General features: G+C 47.7%; 1 long non-coding RNA gene across 1 annotated transcript; it reads right to left on the bottom strand.

Annotated features, from left to right (window-relative positions):
• Positions 1 to 1939: 1939 nt before the first annotated feature.
• Positions 1940 to 3545, bottom strand: LOC307223981. Its single transcript, XR_013842360.1, has 3 exons — positions 3088 to 3545; positions 2348 to 2635; positions 1940 to 1965 (listed from the first exon to the last, which is right to left on the bottom strand). It is a non-coding gene; the product is annotated as an uncharacterized lncRNA (long non-coding RNA).
• Positions 3546 to 20329: the final 16784 nt, after the last annotated feature.

Genomic DNA, 20329 nt, shown 5'->3' with positions numbered 1-20329 from the left:
GGAAAAAGTGACTGAAGGCAAGAAAGGAACGAATGAAATGTTCCTCATCTGAGTCGTTTGCCACCCAAGCTGTGTTGGCTGCGTACAGAACAACAACTGGATTGATAAAGCATGGCTCCCTCGGGTCAAGGCTTTTATTCTTAAAGTGTTACAACCGAAGCACTGGGCAAACGCACAATTTATTGGCGGCTTCCCATATGAGGAGGGGGCGGAGACATCGCAAAGTGACTCCTCCCATCTGCTTTTTTTCCATATACCAGGAAGTGCAGGCAGCCAGGAAGGCTGCAGGATGTAGGAACAAGATATACCGTATTTTCCGCTCTATAAGACGCACTAGACCACAAGACGCACCTAGTTTTTGGAGGAGGAAACAAGAAAAAAAAATATTCTGAATCTCAGAAGCCAGAACAGCAAGAGGGATCACTGCGCAGCGAAAGCAGCAATCCCTCTTGCTGTTCTGGCTTCTGGGATAGCTGTGCAGCCCTCATTCGCTCCATAAGACGCACACACATTTCCCCTTACTTTTTAGGAGGGAAAAAGTGAGTCTTATAGAGCAAAAAATACGGTACATTCCTCTCTCCTTGCAGTGATAAGGCAAGCTCAAAACCTTGCTCTCACTGAAATCCGAAATAAATTCCAAAGCCCTCTGAGGATGAGAAATTGGAGTCTCTTTTTGTGGGAGAAGAAAACACGGGAGAAATTGGGGAGCAGATTTCGACATGATGCTAATCTGGGGTGGCTCAAGGCATTTTGGTACCTGAAGCAAGCCACAAAATGATGCCCCCCCTCACTGCCAGGGAAGAAGGGTGAGTGAAGAGCCACATCAGGGACACAGGTGGAATAAAGATCTGCAATGAGGGTCTGCTGCCCCTGTGGAACCTGCCACTTGAGGCCGATGCACCACCTTGTCTCATGGGTGGGCCGGCCCTGATGCTAATGGCAGAACCATCTCTGCAAGTAAGCCAGGTCACTATAGAGTCTTCATCGATGGCAAGTTGCTCGATGGCAGTTTTCTTGGGATCCTTTCCCTAATCAATGCATACCGAACAAGAACCTCCCGCCTTGCGAGATATTTCTGTTGGGAGATTCTATTCTACCTTTAGTTGCAGACATGGGATCGTTACATGTCACATGTCTGTTTACATTCCAGCACAGTTTGCTGGCATAAGCAGAACTTCTGCTGTATTGCTTTTGTTTTGACTCTCTCTCCGAGAAGACGGCAAGGAGAGACGACATGTTTCTTTGTCCTAATTTATGTTTAATAAATCCATAGTTCTTAGTGTGTATCCACAAGCCTCAGCCTCTTCTGTTGCGCCGTTTACATTGCTGAGTATAGTGTGCTCAAGTCTGGGAGGCTTGAGTCACTGATTTATGTCGGGGCCAGAGGTCAACACGCCATGGCTGAGAAAGAGATGATTCAGCTGGGGGCTTGCCAGCTGGTCTTTCGACCCCAGGATGCAGACAATTTTCTGTACAGTGGTACCTAGGGTTAAGTACTTACTTCGTTCTGGAAGTCCGTTCTTAACCGGAAACTGTTCTTAACCTGAAGCACCACTTTAGCTAATGGGGCCTCCTGCTGCTGCTGCACCGCCACTGCATGATTTCTGTTCTCATCCTGAAGCAAAGTTCTTAAGCCGAGGTACTATTTCTGGGTTAGAGGAGTCTGTAACCTGAAGCGTATGTAACCTGAAGCGTATGTAACCCGAGGTACCACTGTATAGCTTATTCTCCGAGAACCATCCCAGTTTCTACACATGAAATGTGCCCTCTGGAACTCTCCTCTACTTGACTGAGCGTTTGACTGCTTGCAGGATATTTTCAAGACCCACCTTATTTCTACGATTGCATTATCTTGATTGTCACTTGCTTTGAACTGTTTGTAATATTGGGTTTTCATGTTGCAACCCACCCTGGGTTTGTTACTCGCTACTCACTCAGTGCCACCAGCGGACCTCATGTCTGGGCCTCTGTTATGTACTGAGCTGAATCCTAGAACAATAGGATCCAGAATGCAGCAGTCTGATTGGTCTGCAGGAGCCACCCAATCCAGCTCCAGGTGGAAGTGAATCAGCAACCTGATTGGCCTGCAGAAGCAGCCAATCAGGCTCCTGGGTTAAATGAATCAGCAATCTGATTGGCCTGCAGGAACAGCCAATCAGGCTTCTGGAGGAGGTGAATCTGCAACCTGATTGGCTTACAGGAGCAGCCCAGAATTAGCCAATCATGTGGGGCCCATTGTGTACATAATGTATATCTAGCAAGACATTTCGGGGAAAGATTCATTCATTGCTACTAGGAGCTGAATAAAGAGCATGAAATTTACACTTGACTCCGAGTATATTTCAGCCTCCCTCCTCTTTGGAAGAAGAATCCTGAGGCTGTTTGGTGAGCTGCTTTTGAGCTTGGCTTCCTTGGCTCCTGCTCCCTTCTCAAGATGCCATCGCAATCCCTCTACTATGCAAGTAACTGCAGGAGGGGGCATACACAGATCCTAATCCGACCCACAAACAAACTGGATAATTACACATTAACCTGAGGTCTTTTGCATGAAGAGCAAGTGCCCTCTCTCACATTTTAGTTTTATCTCAGGGGTTTGTACGCAGGTGCCTAGCTGTTCCAAGAATTCCTACATTGGCTCCCAGTACGTTTCCGAGCACAATTCAAAGTGTTGGTGCTGACCTTGAAAGCCCTAAACGGCCTCGGTCCAGTAGACCTGAAGGAGCTTCTCCTCCCCCATCGTTCTGCCCGGACACTGAGGTCCAGCTCCGAGGGCCTTCCGGCGGTTCCCTCACTGCGAGAGGCCAAGTTGCAGGGAACCAGGCAGAGGGCCTTCTCGGTAGTGGCGCCCGCCCTGTGGAATGCCCTCCCATCGGATGTCAAGGCGATGGACAACTACCTGACATTCAGAAAACATCTGAAGGCAGCCCTGTTCAGGGAAGTTTTTAATATGTGACATTTTAGTGTATTTTTCATCTCTGTTGGAAGCCGCCCAGAGTGGCTGGGGAAACCCAGCCAGATGGGCGGGGTACAAATAATAAATTATTATTATTATTATTATTATTATTATTATTATTATTATTATATTACAGCCGTGGCCCTAAACCTGGGTAGCTAATTTCTGGCACTCCAGAGGTTGCTGGACTTCAACTCCCAACGCAGAACTCCCGAAAGCAAGACTGCCATCATTCCAAGAGAGCTGCGACGTCTTCACATTGATATTGCAGTGCTTCAAGAAACTCGAAGAGTAGGTGAGGGACAACTGAAGGAAGAAAAAGAAGGCTATAATTTCTTCCATAAAAGATCTACCTGAACAAGAACGTCGAATACATGGAGTAGGCTTTGCTATCAAAAATGATCTTGTGAAGCTCTTGTCAGAAGTCCCTATTGGCATTAATAAGCCACTTTCAACCCTTCAAATAAAACTTGCCCAAAACCAACAGGCTACTATTTTTAGGGTGAGGCACGTGGAAATAATAATAATAATAATAATAATAATAATAATAATAATAATAATAGGCAGCCTTTTTAAGCAGGCTCTGGGGCTGTGAGCTTCTTTGCACTCTCATCCATCCGACTTTGTGATGATGCGATTGTGTTGCTATTTATTGCACCCTGCCTTGGGCCAAGTGTGTGTGTGTGCGTGTCCCCACCACAACCAAGTAAACAAATAGAAACCTAAATAAACAAATGCATCACAGAGATGATATCACTTCTATTCCATAAGCAATGTTCCAAGAACACAAAATACCAGGACTCCAAAAGGAAGGTCAGGCGGTCAAGCATTTCCAGATCGGAATAGATTCCTTTCCTCTGTCCACGCATTGGAGAATTTCTTTCTCTCTCTTTTTCCTTTTTGGAAGCCTGCTTACTAGTTGAGTGATTCACGCCTGCTTTCCCCCAGCCTGCCCTCTTGCCGCTGCCACAGGACGCGTGACCTTCCGATGCCCTCGGCGAGGAGATACCCACTTCGCTTCCTGCGCACTGTGTGACCTCACAGGTCTATTCCATTTGCCTCCCAAGTCTGCAGCTTCCAAGGATGTCCGGGGAAGAAATATTTCCCTCCGTGCGAGGGAGGGGAGCAAAGCAAAACCCATTTGCTGTCTTAAATGGGGGGATAATTGGCCAAAGGCGAGCCCAGAGAGAACCAAGCAGTTGAGCAGTGATACCTCTATCCCAGCTCCCTGACGTTGGCAGCGAGACCACCGGCGCTCGGGAAAATGGGGAGAATTTATGGCAAAGTGGGAAGGAGTTTGTTTTGAGATAGTTTAATGGTAATATTGAGGAAGAATTTACAAGCGTTTGCTGCTACCGAGTGGAAAAATACATTGTCCACAAAGCCAGCGGTGTTTGCCAAATGTAATGATTCACTCCTGACTCATAAATAATAGGTCCCTAATGACCAGAGGCTATAAGGGAGCTCGTCTCTTGCCAAATATTTATTAGAAAATAGAGCTAAATCATTAGCTGGGAGCTCTCTTACTGGAAAGCCGAAACCACATCGCTTTGCGAAAGGTCATAAGCTATTTCCACAAGAATTTAGACAAAACATTATTGCGTTTTAAAACTTTCATCTTTAGCACCAAAGAAAGGGGGAGAGAGGGAGAACAGTTCATTTGTTCTTCGGAGTGTGTGACAGCTCAAATTTGTTCTGAATGCTTTTCCCCTCCAAGCATCCAAAAGGGTAAACAGAGACGGCAACAAGTTTCAAAGCATCTTCAGAAAATTGCAATTCATCATCTATGTCTTGGTTGGATGGTGATGAGTAGAGGGAACATTTATCAAAGGGCGGCCACACCTCACATGGAGACAAGGACAGCATGTGGAACAGAGGTTTCTGGAGTGCGCATGGACAACACTGGCTATTTTTAAAGTTGTCCCACACTTGTAAAAACACTTTGCTGATTTGGGGTCAGATAGAGCCCTAATATGCCATAGTTAAAAGCAAGAACACAAGGAGACCAATGGCCCATCTAGTCCTGTTCACACAGGGGCCAAACAGATGCCTGTGAGAAATCAGAAAGCAGGATTTGATCACAACACCTCCATCGTTCTGCCCGGACACTGAGGTCTAGCGCCGAGGGCCTTCTGGTGGTTCCCTCACTGCAAGAAGCCAAGTTACAGGGAACCAGGCAGAGGGCCTTCTCGGTAGTGGCACCCGCCCTGTGGTACGCCCTCCCACCAGATGTCAAAGAGAAGAACAACTACCAAACTTTTAGAAGACATCTGAAGGCAGCCCTCTTTAGGAAAGCTTTTAATGTTTAATAGGTTATTGTATTTTGGTGTTTTGTTGGAAGTGGCTGGGGAAACCCAGCCAGATGGGCGGGGATAAATAAATTGTTGTTGTTGTTGTTGTTGTTGTTGTTGTTGTTGTTATTATTATTATTATTATTATTATTATTATTATTATTATGTACCAGCAATTCTCCCCTCCAGCAGTTTCCAGCAACGGGGATTTGGAATTGTTACGGAAAAATCTAGGTGCGAGGCTGCTCAGTCACCCAGCTCGTTGGGCAGAGCCCTCGGGTCCCTGCGGAATAAAGGAAGGAGACCAGCCACCAACCGGAGCAAATAGCTGTAGGCCAAAGTTTATTGCGCAACAGGTTCAAAGAGGAATTTTGAACCCCGAGGATGGGGTGACAAAGACTTTTAAAACTTTCCCACCATATCCCAGAATACAGTTCGTACAGCATCATTGCTACATCCCTGACATGTCACAAAAGGGGAGGGGTAGACAGGGGTCACACTAGTTCAACCTTGGCAAACATGTCCAGACAAGTCCTTGGTACAAGATGAGCATAAGCAGACAGTCAGGGCAAGACCCAGGTATAAGATTGGCAGAGGCAAACACCTCTTAAGTCCCACCACCCAAAGTACAATAGAACTTCCTCTGCATGTCTGGACCCCTTGGCAAGTCTGGTGATGGGATTAGGCTTCCCTTGGAGAACAATGAGCCCAGCAATCACCTCTGGGCATTTCCTGGGGTAGGAGGTGTGTACACATGTCTTCAATCTTGGGGAGGTGGCAGGGAAAAGAGTCCTTTTTCCAAGGGCAAAATGGTGTTGGAATGGAGGAACTTGGCAAAGGTGTTGATTTCATATGATTCATAAAGCTAGGTATATTCCCTGAGCTGTCAAGTCGAAAGGATACATTCAGGCATAATATCTGTAACTGTTAACAACCTTAAAGATGTGCCCCACCCCCCATAATTTCCGTAACAGGAATCATTTCTACTTCTTCCAGAGCTAGCAGCCATCAAGAGCTCTCTCCTCCTCCATGAATTTGTCCAATCCCCTTTTCAAGCCACCCAAGCTGATGGCCACCCCTGGCTCCTGTGGCAGGGAGTTCCATAGGTTAACTATGCACTGCGTGGAGACAGACTTCCTTGTCCGTGTCTAGAATCTGCATAACAATTTTGGAAACTTCAGGAAGTCTCACGAACCATGCGGAAGATCTCGTCCTTTGGTCAGCCGAAGCCGTTGTTTGTTTTCTCATCGAGTCTTGTGTGGGGATGTCATGGGATTGGAAACAAGATTATATATATATTATTTACCAACCACCAAAACACAAACAGTGAAACCCCCCAGGCGGCTGATACATTGGGTATACAATATCCAATAATATACATATTCAATAATATTCAATAATAACATATTCAAATCAACCATATGTACACTTTTATATACCTTAACACTCTTCCTTCCACAAGGTTTATTTAACTTTTAACATTTTAATTGCCCCAAATTGTTCAAATAATTCAATATCTTCTCAAACCAATCCTCCTCTTTCTCACTGACCTTAAACCCTTTCATTCTATGTATCTTCACAGTTAGGTATTCTAAAATTATAATATTTTTCAGTTTTGTCCTCCATTGGTTTACCCCTAGCTCTTCTGCATTTTTCCAATTACTCACTATAACCTGTCTGGCTGCAATTACCATCAATTCTACCCATTTGCATTCCTCTTTTGTTTTTAACTCGGTACTACTCAGTGTAATAAGAACCATTAATTTAGTTATTTCCACATTCCTTCCCACAATTCCCGATTTTTCTATACCAATCTGTTTCCAGAATTCATTAACTAACGGACAGTCCCACCCCATATGACTGTACGTTCCCATCACTCCACATTTCCTCCAGCAGTTCTTACTTCCAGATTTTGTAATATGATATAACCTTACCGGTGTATAATACCATTTTTGTAACAGCTTCAACCCCTGTTCCTGGATTATCCTAGAGGTCTCAACAAAGGGTGGTTGTTGAAAGATGATTTGGGGTTGGAAAGAAGATATTCCATTATTTCCCAGTGTTATAAGGCAGGGCCCTCTTTAGTTGGAGTGCTGGTCTCCTGTTTTGTTCTTCCTCACCCAATGCCATCCCTCCATCCCTTCCCGCTCAGCCCTGATAAGCAACCTCTTCTCTGGTTCCCCAGGAAAACTGCATCCTCTGAGAAGTACAAGCGGCTGGCACCATTCTTTTTTTTTTTTAAAAAAATAATATTTATTAAAGTTTTAAATATTACAAAAAGAGAAATACATAATTCCAAGTTAAACAAAAACATAACAACACATCACAGTAAAAAAAAAGAAGGGAATAGAAAAAATAAAATAATAATAATAAAAAACAAAAAATAGAAACAATTAAAAAAACACACAACGAACCTTCCCATAACTTATCTTTCATTTGCTTGTTTCCTTGACCTCCTCGCACCTCCCTTTTTTGTATTCTAGTTCGGTTAGCTATTTCAGCAAATCCTTTCTATCATTCCCAGTTTTTATCCTATAATTTATCTTAATATAATGTAACTTTACCTTTCCTCCTTTCATCCATGAACCATCTATTTTTACTTAGTCCTTTATAATATTTCCGCTAAAGCCACATAACTTCATTCCAGCCTCCTTCTAACATTCCTTAATTTTACAATCTTTCTGTAATTTTAAACTTTAAATTTCTTCCAATCTTCTTCCACCAACTCTTCTCCCTGCCACCATTCTTTCTTTTCCTTATGGAGACACTTCTGAACTCTGGGAAGAAAACTCACTCTTCCCCTCTTTGCAGAGCAAGAACAGGAACTCTCTGGAAAAGCTACAACGGTGGTGATGGGAGAAGCGGTTTCCAAACTTGTTCAGGACCCTACCTCCTTGCTTCCATAAATGCACCCCCAGGGCCCCCTGACCCATAAAAAGCATTATTCAGAAGAGAGGTTTCTACGACCCATCGAGGAAGACAGTAACATGATAAAGCTCAAAACGGTAACAATTAATTGCACACTTGTTCATCATCATCATCATCATCATCATCATCATCATCATCTATACCCCGCCCTCCCTGGACAGAGCCGGGCTTAGGACGGCTAACACCAAATATAAATTACAATAAAACATAATAGGGAAAAGGAAACCTCCTCCCCAAAAACCCAGTTAATTAAAATACAACTTAAAATACAGCTTCATTTTAGTAATAGCTCATAAATCAAGACCAAAAAGGGTGGAAACATCAGATATTCACCCGAGCCAGCTATCTATGCTGGTCCGACATGGGCCAGCAAAAAGGCCAAGGGAAAATTTATATACTAAATTCCATATAAGGGGTCAGAGTGAGTCTAAGCTGAAGGCCAGGCGGAACAGCTCAGTCTTGCAGGCCCTGCGGAAAGATGTCAAATCCCTCAGGGCCCTGGTCTCTTGTGGCAGAGAGTTCCACCAAGTCGGGGCCAGTACTGAAAAGGCTCTGGCCCTAGTGGAGACCAATCTAACCTCCTTGAGGCTCGAGACCTCCAAAGTGTTGTTATTTATGGACCGTAAGGTCCTCCGTGGGGCATACCAGGAGAGGCGGTCCCGTAGGTACAAGGGTCCTAGGCCACATAGGGCTTTAAAGGTCAAAACCAGCACCTTCAACCTGACCTTGTGAGGTCAAACCCTTGGCAGGTTGCAGCCCCTGCTGTGGCTGCAGAGACCAATGCGACAGAGAGACATGTTTTGTTGCAGCCGGGGCAGATGAAGGCGTCCGGTTGCTCTGCTGCAGATGCAACATGGCGTTTCTTCTCTCTGCCCTAAGGCACCGCGCAAATTTTGAAGAAGTTGGGAGCAATGGAGAAAGCAGCACTCAAAAGCCGCCAGAGAGGGGCTTGCAAAAGGGGAGCGAGGGGAAATGTTTTCAATTATGGGGGCTGTGGGTTTCACCAAGAAGGCTTCTCTCTGGTGGATAGTCTGCGCCTGCCGGTTGCCAAACTGGGGGCAGAGCAGCGAGATGCATGTGGAGAAAACATTCCGGTTTCTCCCGAGCATCTTTCGTCCCCGCTGGTTTGTGGTTGCGAGATAAATGGAAGTTTATTCTGGGATCAAAAATGACCTCACCCGCTCCAGAGCCCAGCCGTTGGGGAGCATGCGCCCTCCTGCACGGCGCAGGAACAGAAGTTGATGTGCTGAACTCCCCCAGGGACCTTTAAAAATCAGCAGAGAATGCCCAGACCTGAGGGTTGGAAGCATAACAAAGCGAAGGGCCCAGTCTCGGGAGCCTGCGCTGGGAATACCCCCCAATTGTAAAATAGGATACGGCTATTAGCTGACATGTGGAAAACGCCAGATGCTGGCCTGCGTCTCTCGCCAGATCCATGTTGATTAGGAGCAAGAAAACAGCTTCTTTCCTTTCAGGAATAATCGCAGGGGTTGTTAAGATCCTTGTAAAGCTCGCCTGCGGAGAAGGCCTTCCACCTTTGAAGTGGATGGGGAGGTCAAACAGATCTTTTTGAAAAACAAAATAAAAACGGAATAATAAAAACCCGAAACCAGAACGGGGCCCAGGTGCACACCACCTTCCTTCCAGAGCCTGGGCATGGAAAGCGTGAGGAACAAAAAGAGGGCATCATTAACATTTTTGGTGCAGAGTCCAGATCTGTTTTCCAGAACCAGCTTTCGGAGGCTTGTTATCTCAAGCTTGTTAGGAAAGGTTCCCTGAGATGACAGTCAGCGTCTACTCAGAACACAGGTTTCCAGGGTGTTCCAGCCCCACACACCCTTGTTGGCTTTCTCGGGTCATTCACAAGTCACCGGGTGTCACCGGGGAGCATGTCAACACCCCTGGCTGCTGTTTACATCATCCCTAATCCCAGGACTAGACGAGTGATCAGTGCATCAGTTTTGAACTTGCCAGGAGATGTTGAATCCCTTTCATCTCTCCGTCGCTCGCAGATCAGCACCGGGCCCCTGATTCCAGCACCATCGGAGCTTGCTGGTTGGAGGACAAAACTGCAGGTGTCGAATCGTAGATTCGAATGGAAGGATTGTAGCTTTGGAAGGGCCTCAAAGGCGATCTAAATTCAGCCCACATGCACACAAACGCCAATTCAGAAATCCCGTTTTCCAGCATCCAAACTCTGCTTGACCCTTGCCCCACAATGAAGTCCACTGCCTTCCAAGATGGGTCACCATTCAACAATTTGCCCCATCAGGCAGCGCTTCCTAATACAGTGGTGCCCCGCTTGACGAATGCCTCGCAAGACGGAAAACTCGCTAGACGAAAGAGTTTTCCGTTTTGGAGGTGCTTCGTAAAACGAATTTCCTATGGGCTTGCTTCGCAAGACGAAAATGTCTTGCGAGTTCCTGCGGGTTTTCCCCCTCCCCCCCTTTTTCTAAGCCGCTAAGCCACTTATCTGCTTATCCACTAAGCCGATAAGCCGCTAAAAGCCGCTAAAAGCCGCTAAAAGCCGCTAAACCGCTAATAGCGCTAATCCGCTAAGCCGTCAATGGGCTTGCTTCGCAAGACAAAAAAACCGCTAGACGAAGAGAATCGCGGAACGGATTCTTTTCGTCTTGCAAGGCACCTCTGTATTTAGTCCAAATCCCATTTCTTGTGAACAGGACCCTCCCTTCAGGAGCAACAGGAAACAAAGCTCTTCCTTTGTCCACATGGCAACAAACATTGGAAGGTGAGCAATGAACCTGCCTTGAACCTGTCCCTTCTCTGAGCTAAAGGCTCCCTAAATCCTTTGACGTGTCCTTATAGCAGGACTCGGTCTCTTCCAAGTCCTTCACCTGCTTCCTGGCATGTTCCAGGTAAGAACATGAGAAGAGCCCTCTGGATCAGGCCAATGGCCCACCTAGTCCAGCATCCTGTGCTCACAGTGGCCAACCAGATGCCGATGAGGAACCCACAGGCAGGATTCGAGCACAAGAGCACTTTCTTTCAAGACCACATAGCACCGGTCTTGAAAGATCTACACTGGCTCCCAGTACGTTTCCAGGCACAATTCAAAGTTTTGGTGCTGACCTTGAAAGCCCTAAGGTAAAGGTAAAGGTACCCCTGCCCGTACGGGCCAGTCTTGACAGACTCTGGGGTTGTGCGCCCATCTCACTTAAGAGGCCAGGGGCCAGCGCTGTCCGGAGACACTTCCGGGTCACGTGGCCAGCGTGACATCGCTGCTCTGGCCAGAGCCAGAGCCAGAGCCGCACACGGAAACGCCGTTTACCTTCCCGCTGGTAAGCGGTCCCTATTTATCTACTTGCACCCGGAGGTGCTTTCGAACTGCTAGGTTGGCAGGCGCTGGGACCGAGCGGGAGCGCACCCCGCCGCAGGGATTCGAACCGCCGACCTTTCGATCGGCAAGTCCTAGGCGCTGAGGCTTTAACCCACAGCGCCACCTGCGTCCTTGAAAGCCCTAAATGGCCTCAAAGGCCCAGTAGACCTGAAGGAGTGTCTCCACCCCCATCGCTCAGCCCGGACACTGAGGTCCAGTGCCGAGGGCCTTCTGGCAGTTCCCTCACTGCGAGAAGCCAAGTTACAGGGAACCAGGCAGAGAGCCTTCTTGGTAGTGGCACCCGCCCTGTGGAACGCCCTCCCACCAGATGTCAAAGAGAACAACTACTACCAGACTTTTAGAAGACATCTGAAGGCAGCCCTGTTCAGGGAAGATTTTAATGTTTAACAGACCACTGTATTTTAATACTTTGTTGGAAGCCGCCCAGGGTGGCTGGGGAGACCCAGCCAGATGGGTGGGGTATAAATAATAAATTATTATTATTATTATTATTATTATTATTATTATTATTATTATTATTATTATATATTGTTATTTCTCCCCTCCTGTGGTTTCCAGTAAGTGTTATTCAGGAGCATTACTGTCACCAACTGTGGAGGGCAGAGCATAGACATCCTGGCTAGCAGCCATTGATAGCACTCTCTGCCATCTCTGCCTCCTGGGGGAGTGAGTTCCATAGTTTGTGCTGTGTGAATAAGGACTAGTTTTGTCTGTGCTGAGTCTTCCAACTGTCAGTTCAGCATGGGGCACAAGTGTTGCAAGCCAAACCCCTCTTGATCTGTGCAACAAGGTAACTTGGCAGGCCCAGTCCTGTGCCACCAACAAACTGCTCCACTTTCTTCACCCAAACACCTTGCTATCAAGAGAAACCAGCGGATTCTGCATCACAAAACTCCAGCCCTCCAGTCTGCCTGCATTTCTGCCTGACTCTCCGACTGACTCCTTCCCAGTTGCTATTGGCCCAACATTTTCTTTCACTGCTGCTCCCGGCCATGCCCAGAAAGCATTTGGGAGAGGAAGGGCTTCCAGCTCAGAGGTTGTGTCTTCCTGGCCAGTGTGAGCCTTGGCCTCCCTTCCTTTCTCTGTCTTCTGGCAATTCAGGGCCAACGAGCTACTGTAAAAGGTAAAGGGACCCCTGACCATTAGGTCCAGTCATGGCTGACTCTGGGGTTGTGGTGCTCATCTCACTTTACTGGCCGAGGGAGCCAGTGTACAGCTTCCGGGTCATGTGGCCAGCAGGACTAAGCCGCTTCTGGCAAACCAGAGCAGCACACAGAAACACCATTTACCTTCCCGCCGGAGCGGTACCTATTTATCTACTTGCACTTTGATGTGCTTTCGAACTGCTGGGTTGGCAGGAGCAGGGACCGAGCAACGGGAGCTCACCCTGTCGCTGGGATTCAAACCGCCGACCTTCTGACTGGCAAGCCCTGGGCTCTGTGGTTTAACCCACAGCGCCACCCGCGTCCCTATGAGCTACAGTAGCAGCAGCCAAAAGGGCTTGTCGTTCCGGCCCCCAGGTGGCCCACAAAACCAGCAGCTTGACTTCTGGTAGTCCCAGAGAAAACACGGAGAACAGAGAGGGAGAGAGAGAGGAAAAACTCTGGTTGGAATAAGTCTGGAAGGAGAGGGAGGCAACAGATTCTCCTGGAACAAGGAGGGAGCCCCCAAGTCCGGCGCTGGGAGACTTTTTATAGAACGCAGCCGGGCCAAGATAAGCTACCCGAGTTATATTTGTGCAGCATATTTCAAGTAATAAGACACCCCAGAGTGTATTATAACATGTTGGGATAACCCTGTGCTCCTTGCGGTCGTGAGATGGAGCGGGAGAAGAGGCCGCCGATGAAACAGCATCTCAGACGTCAGCCAGGTCGAGAGAGAGAGCCTTTCTGTCCCGGCAGGTCCCGGTGGCTCCCTTTGGGATCCTCAACGTCCGACAGGGTTTGAGCAACAGGAGTCGCTCCTGCGACGGAGGAAGAGATGTCTCAGGCTCAAAGTGGCGGCTGTTTTGGTTGGGAAGGGGTGTCCTGCAGCCCTGAGCGTGCTCCCTAATGCGCCGCCGAACTTCCAGGCGTCTTTGTAACACGACTCCGAGAGCTCTGCGAGTTTATTTATCTTTTTGAGAAATGTTGATCTTTTTTTAGCGTGCCCAATCCATGGTGCAAGAAGTCAAATGGATATTTTAAGATCCAGCTGTTGGGACCGGGTTCCTCGTGGCTCTGGTTTCCACATCAGAACTGCGAGAAATGTAGCTTTAGTAGGAGAATTCAGGCTAGGGGTGAGGCAGCAGCTTCCGATCTTCCTCCTTCAAGACCTGCTTGGAGGAGGAGTTCCACCAGTTCAATCTCCAGTGGCAACTCAGGCAGGGCCAGGAAAGACCCCTGCCCAAAACTCTGGGCAGTGTAAAGGAGAGGTCATAGGATCATAGAATGGAAGAGATGGAAGGGACACCAAGAGTCATCTACTTGCAGGAATGGTATTCTGTGTCCAGGGCAGCTGTCTCCCAGCTCCATCTGGTACTCAGGCTGAGACCCTCCCTGCCTACAGACTGTGTGGCCAGAGTGGTGCATGCTCTAGTTATCTCCCGCTTGGACTACTGCAATGCGCTCTATGTGGGGCTACCTTTGAAGGTGACTTGGAAACTGCAATTAATCCAGAATGCGGCAGCCAGACTGGTGACTGGGAGTGTCCATCGAGACCACATAACACTGGTCCTGAGAGATCTGCATTGGCTCCCAGTACGTTTCCGAGCACAATTCAAAGTGTTGGTGCTGACCCTGAAACAACAACAAAATTTCTAGAAAAAGAGGTGCCGGAGTTCACCATGAACACATCCCTCGTTGTCTAAGAATGGCAACAGTACCCGCCTGAGAGGGACTGGAGTTCCTGTGAGTTCCCTCTCAGAAAAGCCCGGTTTTAGTAGATTTCTCTCTCTCTCTCTCTCTCTCTCTCTCTCTCTCTCTCTCTCTCTCTCTCTCTCACACACACACACACACACACACACATACACAAATGGTATTAATTCCAAGTATTTAATTGATTTTAATGCTTTTTTCCTTCCATGTTGTTTAGTCGTTTAGTTGTGTCCGCCTCTTCGTGCCCCCCTGGACCAGAGCAGGCCAGGCCCTCCTGTCTTCCACTGCCTCCTGCATTTTGGTCAAACTCATGCTGGTAGCTTCAAGAACACTGTCCCACCATCTTGTCCTCTGTCGTCCCCTTCTCCTTGGGCCCTCCATCTTTAGCTGTTTCTATCTGTAAGTCGCCTTGAGTTGCTGTCAGGACAAAGGCAGGATATATATATTAGTGATAGCACTTTTCGAAGTCTCGCATTGTTTTGAGCCCATTAGTGAGAAGGCGCAACCCTTGTGAGAGATGGAAGGGTAGGGGGCCATGGGAGGAGACCTCGCAAGAGCCACGGGATCCAGCATCTCTGCCCCCCAGGCATGTTTTGACCTGACGTTCCCCCAAAGGCAGGAAGGAGGGGGCCCGGTCAGGGCCAGGGGTCTGTCTGGGACAGAGGCCAGGAGGCAGGGAGTGCCTCTGGCGAATCGGGGCCCAGAGAGCACATGCATGCCTGGCTTTGGGGTGGGGTTGCCTCCTGCCCGCCATGCTAGAGTGCACAAGCATCTCACACCCGTCTCCTCTGTCAGTCAGACGTCTGTTTAAGAGCCACTGGGTTTGCACATCAAATGCCTGGCGTGTTCAGGAAGAGAAATGTAATCCCCGCAATTTCTTTGAGAAATTACGGACCCTGACATTTTACACCTGTAATTATGATAAAAGCTCCCGGCGGAAGGCTGCCAAGGTTGCTGCGAAATAAATCACCGCCACCCCTCTCTCGGAGGAATTCCGAGAGCGGCCTGTGGCCATAAATTAGCACGGTGGGGAGAGAGAGGAGGGTCTCTCCAGGCACGGAGGCGGCTGGGGCTGCCTCCTCTGCGGCGATGGTGGAAGAAGAAGATTCCAAAGAGATTCCAAAGACTTGGAAGAGACCTTGAGGATCATCCAGTCCAACCCTTTGCAATGCAGGAATACGCCGCTGTCCCATATGGGGATCAAACCTGCAACCTTGGCGTTATCAGTACCAGGCTCTCACCAACTGAGCTAGCCTGAAGGAGCGTCTCCACCCCCATCGTTCTGCCCAAACACTGAGATCCAGCTCCGAGGGCCTTCTGGCGGTTCCCTCCCTGCAAGAAGTGTGGTCACAGGGAACTAGGCAGAGGACCTTCCCGGTGGTGGCACCCGCCCTGTGGAACGCCCTCCCATCAGACGTCAAGGAAATAAGCAACTAACAGACTTTTAGAAGGCAGCTTTGTTTAGGGAAGTTTTTAATGTTTGATGTTTTATTCTGTTTTTTATCTGTTGGGACCCGCCCAGAGTGGCTGGGGAAACCGGATGGGCGGGGTATAAATAAATTATTATTATTATTATTATTATTATTATTATTATTATTATTATTATCAGGGCCCTTGTATTTATGGGACTGCCTCTCCTGGTCTGCCCCGCAGAGGACCTTAAGGTCCATGAATAACCATAGTTTAGAGGTTCCAGGCCCTAAGGAAGCCAGACTTTCCTCCATCAGGGCCAGGGCCTTTTCAGTGATGGCTCCAACCTGGTGGAATGCTCTGTCCCATGAGACCAGGGCCCTTCAGGATTTAACCACCTTCTGCAGGGCCTGTAAGACAGAGCTATTCTGCCTGGCCTTTAATTTGAATTCAGCCTGATTTTTTATTCCCCTTCTCTTTCCTCCCCTTTCCCTTTTATGGAGATCACCCGCTCTGAGACCCCACAGCTAATTCTCCCCTGGCCTCCTCGCTGGCCCAAGTAGGACCAATTCAGCCAGCTAGCCCAGGGGACTAGCTAATGTTTATTGGATGGATTTTCCCCAAATTGATTTTTGAACTTTGAATTTTATTGTTATTCATGCTTTTATACTGCATTTTATGCTGCTTCTATGTTGTATTACAATTAAGTGTTTTAAATTTGTTGTTAGCCGCCCAGAGCCCAGTTTTCTGAACCGGGAAGGGTGGGGTATAAATAAAAACATATTTATTTATTTATTTATTTATTTATTTATTTAGTTAGTTAGTTAGTTAGTACAAGATCACCTTGCCCCATAGATGCCCCCCTCGACCTGCCCCTGGTACCACCTAACACTCATTCCACATCTCTCAGTCTTCTAGTGTGGCAGCATCTGCCCTTTGGAACTGCCTGCCTCTTGACGTCAGGCAGGTGTCTTTGCTGAGCTTTTGCCGGCGCTTGCTAAAGACATTCTTGTTCAGGCAAGTCCAGCTGGAGAGTCATTGCGAGTTTCCCTCTGTTCTTAGTCTTCTGCTGGTTTAGCTTTTGGAAAGTTTCAGATTGTTGTTGTTCACTGTCCTTATTGATAATTTCATTGCTTTGTCTTCTATTTGTAAATGGCTCTGAGGTTTTTTTTTTACGTTCAGGTGGTTCATAAATTTTATGGGGTGGGGTGTGTGGAAATAAATTAGAATGAGCATCCAGGCCCACAGCCAAAGAGATGGAGGTGTCCTCTGGGTATCTGGCTGAGAAGAACTGCAGACTTTTGGTCCCTGGACCAAGGTGCCTAACCTCTGGCTTATCCAAATTGGTCCTCTGGCTGGCGGTATCAAAAGGCACTGAGGAGTCTGATTCTTCTGATCACAAGGTCACACTCTTCCTGTCTCTCCTCCCAACATAAGCCCCTCACATGGTTCACCAAAGCAGCCTCGAGGTCAAATTCTGATGGAAAGGGATCTAGAAACTGAGAGCTGGGAGAGGGATGCGGGGAGTTAGGCTAGATCAGCGACGGCCAGCTTCCAAGAGACTGTGATCTACTCGAACAATTTCTGGGGTTCAGGTCGTAGCAGCTGAGCTTTTTTTTTTTTAGGGAGGAACGTTCTATTTTTAAATGGGTGATTGATCAGGGCAAAGGAATAGATGAAAAAAGTTGCTCATCAATAATAATAATAATATTTTATTATTTTTGCCCCCGCCCATCTGGCTGTGTTTCCCCAGTCACTCTGGGCAGCTTCCAACAGAATATTAAAATACAATCTATTAAACATTAAAAGCTTCCCTAAACAGGGCTGCCTTCAGATGTCTTCTAAAAGTCTGGCAGTTGTTTATTTCCTTGACATCTGATGGGAGGGTGTTCCACAGGGCAGACGCCACTACCAAGAAGGCCCTCTGCCTGGTTCCCTGTAGTTTCACTTCTCGCAGGGAGGGAACCGCCAGAAGCCCCTCGGAGCTGGAGCTCAGTGTCCGAGCTGAACCACGGGGGTGGAGACGCTCCTTCAGGTATACTGGGCCAAGGCCGTTTAGGGCTTTAAAGGTCAGCACCAACACTTTGAATTGTGCCCGGAAACGTACTGGGGGCCAATGTAGGTCTTTCAAGACCAGTGTTATGTGGTCTCAGCAGCCGCTCTCAGTCACCAGTCTAGCTGCCGCATTCTGGTTTAGTTGTGGTTTCCAGGTCACCTTCAAAGGTAGCCCCATGTAGAGCGTATGGCAGTAGTCCAAGCGGGAGATAACCAGAGCATGCACCACTCTGGCCAGACAGTCCATGGGCAGGGAGGGTCTCATCCTGCGTACCAGATGGAGCTGGGAGACAGCAGCCCTGGACACAGAATTGACCTGTGCCTCCATGGACAACTGAGTTCAAAATGACTCCCAGGCTGTGCACCTGGTCCTTCAGGGGCACAGTGACCCCATTCAGGACCAGGGAGTCCTCCACACCTGCCCGCCTCCTGTCCCCCCAAAACAGTCCCTGTCTTGTCAGGATTCAACCTCAATTAACAGATCGCTAATGAAGCAGTCAGCGATCTGGAGGACGGGACGAGGAGGCGGGGCCGGATGGAGGGGCCAGCGATCGCCCGCAATCTACCTAAACGTCCAGGGAATCGACCAGTAGATCGCGATCAACCTGTTGGACATCCCTGGATTAGATGATTCTTGGGGATCCTTCAAACTCCGTTTATTTATTTATTGCATTTATATCTCACCTTTTCCTCCAATGAGCTCAAGGTGGAATACAACAACCCTGTAAGGTAGGTTGGGCTGAGAGGCAATTACTGGCCCAAGGTCACCCCGGGAGTTTCATGGCTGAGTGGGGATTCGAACCCTGGTCTCCCGGGTCCTAATCCTAGTCCAACACTCCAACCACTAGACCGTGCTGCCTCTTCCATTTCTATGATTCTGTATGCCATTTGTCCTGATGCATTTGACCTTCAACAAGCCATGGCGGCTCTCAAACTGGGGGGCCCCTGCGGAAGTCTCCCCTGGAGTCTCTCCCCACATCCGCTGTCCAGAAGGGGAAGGAAAGGCCACGGATTCACAAACCGGGCCATTCTTGAAAATTCCCATTTTGCACATGTTTTTGGAATCACCAGAATGATAAAGCTGGGTGCGAAACTACTACAGGCCTGTCAGTTCCTTGGCAGAAGTTCTGAGCTGTGTACTAGTTTTAAATAAACTGGCTACAAGATCCCCCCACCCACCCACCCAAAAGTGAATTATTAGACTTTTATCTCATGGATTAAGAACCAAGAAAATCGACAGGAAATGTAACACACACACACCCTGAGCTGTGTAACATTAGAGTGTTTAATTTTATTAAAAGATTGTTCACTTCAATGGCCTTTAAAATCTATTTTTTCAGGAAAAGGGATGGCTGTTAGAATGAATGTGGTCCCTAAAACAAACTTCTTGTTACAGAATATCCCTTTTACAGTTTTGAAAAAATGTTTGAGGGGTTGATGCAGCGGAAAATGATTAATAACTTTATATGGGGGGGGGGGAGAGAGAGAGAGAGAAGGCTCAGATTAGCTCTGATGTGCTGCACAGACATAGGAAAGAGGAAGGAATGGGAGTACCAGACCTTCAGTTCTAAACTCCAAGCTAATTTACTCGTCCGGTTGCTGAAAGAGCTGGATGGAATTGCTTCAAATGGTACATCAACATGGTTCATCATGAAGCCATTAGTCCGCACTCATTCAGGGCTTTGTCAAGGTCGGATTCTGCAGCGAGAAATTGCCTGTGGGAGGGCCTCTAGGCAGTCTATTTGAAATGTGGGATGTGAAACACAAGAGTTGTCAAGTACAACATTCCTAGAGCGAACATGTTTACACATGGGGAGGAATGTTTGTCCAGCCAGCAGGTAAACTTCCTGTTTCCTTCTAGGCTGGGACAGACTTCCTCTGCATGTGACTAGAGGTGGGCGTGGCCTCACCTGTGCAGGTAACGACAACAGCACAGGGCAGGGCAGCCATCTGTAACTACTTTCATTGAAAAAGCAACATCTGCTTAGCCAAAGATGCTCTCTTGGCCTCCAGACAAGAGAGGACAAAGGGACTGTCTTCTTATGAGATAGTTTCTAGGTATATGTTACTTTTCTAAGCTAAGTCGGCCTTATGGGATCCGATTGTGAACAGAATGATGTGTGAGTAAACCTTTTTATACTTTTATAGAAGATTGTGTCGTGTCTTATCTTTTATGAGGGAATAAGGGGAAAATACCAGAACAGTTATTATAGAGCCTTTAGCGAGCCTGAGCAAACGCATCCGCTGTGACCTTAAAAAGGGGAATGATACTCTGCTAAATTGTGAACTTGTTAACACAAGTTGGAAAAGGATATTATCAAAACCTCTCCTGCAACCCTGAACATTCCCACATGAAATACTGAGTCTAGCTCTAGTTGACTCACCTCAAAAAGGATGTTGTTGAGTTGGAGATGGTTCGGAAAAGGAATGGAGCAATGGCCCCTTTCAGGGAAAGTTGCAATTTTTAGGACATCTATGC

The sequence above is a fragment of the Podarcis cretensis genome (assembly GCF_951804945.1).
Source record: "Podarcis cretensis genome assembly, chromosome: 9".
NCBI lineage: Eukaryota > Metazoa > Chordata > Lepidosauria > Squamata > Lacertidae > Podarcis > Podarcis cretensis.
The sequence above is the reverse complement of the archived record's forward strand: the minus strand, read 5'-3'. Positions and strand labels throughout refer to the sequence as shown.